General features: G+C 39.7%; 1 long non-coding RNA gene across 1 annotated transcript; it reads right to left on the reverse strand.

Moving 5' to 3' along the window:
- Nucleotides 1-1,409: 1,409 nt before the first annotated feature.
- LOC102494160 (uncharacterized) lies at nucleotides 1,410-3,553 on the reverse strand. The gene is made up of 2 exons (XR_334012.1): nucleotides 3,519-3,553; nucleotides 1,410-1,465 (listed from the first exon to the last, which is right to left on the reverse strand). It is a non-coding gene; the product is annotated as an uncharacterized LOC102494160 (long non-coding RNA).
- Between the last annotated feature and the right edge of the window lie 241 nt (nucleotides 3,554-3,794).

The raw sequence follows: 3,794 nt of genomic DNA on the forward strand, positions 1-3,794 counted from the left end.
TAATCGCTCTTAAATGTATAAGAATTAAATTTTTCCACAGAAATTTATGTTAAAAACAAAATTATCAGTCAGTTTAATAAGTTCATTAATTAAAAAGTTTTTGCCAGAAGGCCTATGTACTTATCAGAGAAGGAGACAGAGAGAAGGGGAGGGAGAAAGCACCTTCAATGGGGCATGGTTAGGCCATAATCCCTTCTCCTCCACTTCTTCCACCCTGTCAGGATTTGGAGCACACATGCATATGTATACAGAAGTGTTTTTTAAGGCTCTGTGGCTATGATTTGAACCATGGTCAGCCATGTGCAATCTTACTCCCCCCACTACCAGGTCATGGGGTTGGCCCTAAATAGTTTATAATATCGGGGCATCAGAAAAGTCATGACATACTTTTCTATGCAAAAATATGTCATGACTTTTCTAATGACTTAGCATTAATAGCGTCTTACGTGAACTGATTAGCTATTTATCTTGAAACTGAGAAACTTTTTAGTGTTTCATGGAAAACATTTATATACACATATATATACTTTTCAAAAAGTTTGAAGAAGTGTTTTTCTCCTTTATAAATGGAAACTTTTATAACTTCAAGTATTTTAATTGATTGCTTGGAAGGTATCTTTTCCAAACAGAAAAGTCTTTTTAAGGCTGGAGAACTTCAAATGCTATTTAAAAAGCCCAAATGGTTTACATTAAAAATCTACAAATCCAGAGTACTAAGTTTAGAGTTCGTTTAGAAAGTTCAAAAACTTATGTTTTAAAACAAACACATTAATGTACACATGTTGGATGTAAGTTGTTAAAAGTGATAGCATACACATAACTAATAGAGCCAGAACTTTCTCTCCTAATTCTTAAATTTAAAAATCAACGTTCTCTGTCATCTTGAACAAACTGACGTTGTTCCAACTGTACATGCGGCAGCTGGTCAGCATTAGGCCAGCTTTACTATTTTGCATAACAACTTTGGCTGGATTTTTAGATTCAACTGAGAGGTCTTTTATTTTAAAATTTTTTAAAAAAGAGTTTGGCTACTTTATCACACAATAAAAATCTTAAAATCCATTGACTCATGATTAAGCTTCTCCCTTGAATCTCAAGTGTACCCCTAAAAGTAAACAACCTAAATTATCATTAGCTCACCAATTTCTATTTTTGGAGTTCTATAACCTTTATAGGCACAGCAAATATACCAAAGTATGGATGCGAACTTCCTTGAATGCTTTGCATCCCCTTTCATGGAGGAGAGAAAAACAGTCATAAAGATGATTTAAACTAGACTTTGTTTGCTTGGCCACGGATGGGGTGTAACAGGGGGCATCAATGCATACTTAGTAAGAAGATGATCAGTGAGGTCTTGTGTCAAGGAATCCACTGTGTATAAACAAAACTCCCACATATGGCATCATTTCTAGCCATTAGGTCCACTTGAGAAAGTGAATCAAAGCCAGCAGCCAGGTACACAGCTCTGCAGAATTCAGAAATTCTGCATCAGTTATTATGCAGATGTGATCCTAATCCCTAGCCTACTTTACAAAACAGAAGTGGCTATATCTCATTTCATATGGTAAGATACACTCAACATTTTTCATTTACATTTAATCTCATCCAGCACATCTATCTATCCCTTCTTAGATAAGACTGTCTGGCAGATCTGATTGCAAAAATAGGGCAGTATGATTCCATCCTGCGTTAGACAAATGACAGCCTGTTGGAAGCCTACATTAAGGTGTTAGAAGTGTCTCTTACCTTGGGGAATGGCATCAGGAGTTAGAGAAATGAAAATTTTGCCATATCATTGGACGCAATTACTTTGAGTCAATACCAAGACACACTTACTGATACATTAAAACACAAATGTAGCTCAATGCTCAGTGATGCAAAGACAGGAGAAAAAGGTACTGAGTTCATGTCCTGATGTCTCTTGTACATGCTGGGCATTTGCACTCTGTCCATGACCCTGGCTCCTTGGGGCTGGGAGTGGATCCAGCATGAAGACCTGTTAGGGGTGGCTTTCTCTTTCTCTCTTGCTCTTACAGAAGAAACAAATAAAAACAAACTACAAATATAAAGATAAAATCAGCACTTTTTTTTTTTGAGGTTTTTTTTTTTTTTTTTTTTTTTTTTTGCTATAGGGTGCGTGTGCTCACCAGAAAGACAGAGAAAGACAGAGAGACAGAAAGTGACAAATCACCCCCTGGGGGCCGAATTTCTTCTCTACCATTCTCCTCTGGGGATTTTGGGCACACACGCACACGCGCCCTACATGCGCCTGGTGTGAGTTTAAGCCACCGGGTCTGGGACTCGAACCACTGTCTGTCCGACCTTCCTTCCTCCCTCCCTTGCTTTTTCAATTGTTTATTTTCTCCCTTTTATTCATGACAAAGTAAGTGCATGCACATGTGAGATAGAGAGAGAGAGAGAGAAAGAGAGAGAAAGAGAGAGAGAGAAAGAGAGGTAGAGACTGAGAGAGAAAGCACTCCTCAAGGGGGCCTGAATACTCCTCAATCCTTCTTCCTCCAATTCTCTAACCCATCAGGACCCTGGGCACATGTGAACATGCCCAGTAGGTTGCTATCAAGGCTGAGATTTGATCCCAAGTCAACCATGGGAGATCTAACATCCTCTGCACAGTGCTTAGCTACTGGGCTATGGGGCCAGCCCAGAGTTATCCTTTCTGAATGTGAGAAAGTGGAGCAAGTTATTCATCAGCTCCTTGTGTATCATTAGGTCATGGCTGCTTTCAGAGGCATTAACTCTCTGACACTGACTGGTCCTGCTTGGTGGCTGGGCCTGCTCCAAAGGCCAAATAAAAACTCTCAGACAGGAATATCAATTTTTGGATAAGTACCAACAGCATCTGTCTAGATTTGTGTCTGTTAGCTGATGAGAGGCAGGGTCTTGTTAGTTACCCAGACTGGCTTTTTTTTTTTTTTTTTTTTGAGAGATTTTCACTGTAGGGTGCATGCGCTCGCCAGACAGACAGAGAGAGACACAGAGACAGAAAGCGAGAAATCACCCCCCAGGGGGGATGGTCACGCCACAATCCCTTCTCCTCCATTCTCCTCTCGGGATCTTGGGCATGCACGCACACGCTCCCGGCGTGAGTTTTAAGCCACCGGGTCCGGGACACGAACCATGGTCGACTACGTGGGAGTCCAGCGACATAGCCATTACGCTAACTGCTGGTTCCCCCAGACTGGCTTTTGAACTGTGCTCTCTCTGCCTCAGACTCCTAAGTAGCTGAGACTACATACACCATAGTGCCTGGTTTCCTATTTTTGCTTAAGAAAATTTGAGTTGAGTTTATATCACTTGTAACCAGATAAGTCGTTACTTAAACATATAGCAGCCATAGAGTACATACCTAAATAATATAAATTGTGATAGTCACTGTATATATTACTATAAGATTATTATGAAAATATCAAGATGAATATGATATAGAACTCATATCAAGCATAATAATTAGTATGATTAATAATAGGTATCAGGCTAGTCTGTGGCCTGTAGTTACTTACCTAAATTGGATTCCACATGGTCCACCACTAGAGCCAGTGGCTTGAAAAATATGCCAGGTGCATGTTATGTGCCCAAAATCCTGAAAGGAGGGAGAAATGGAAGAGAATAGATTACAGTGTGACCATTCTCCATGGTGGGTGCTTTCTTGCTTTCTCTCTCTCTCTCTCTGTCTCCCCCTAGTGAATATATGTACCCTATGGCAGATTAAAAACATTATAGTAGCTACTTATTAATAGTTATAGTTAGAATTAAGTGATCATCTCTATGTATTGGTC

Source organism: Tupaia chinensis, unplaced genomic scaffold (assembly GCF_000334495.1).
Source record: "Tupaia chinensis unplaced genomic scaffold, TupChi_1.0 Scaffold000133_1, whole genome shotgun sequence".
Lineage (NCBI taxonomy): Eukaryota > Metazoa > Chordata > Mammalia > Scandentia > Tupaiidae > Tupaia > Tupaia belangeri.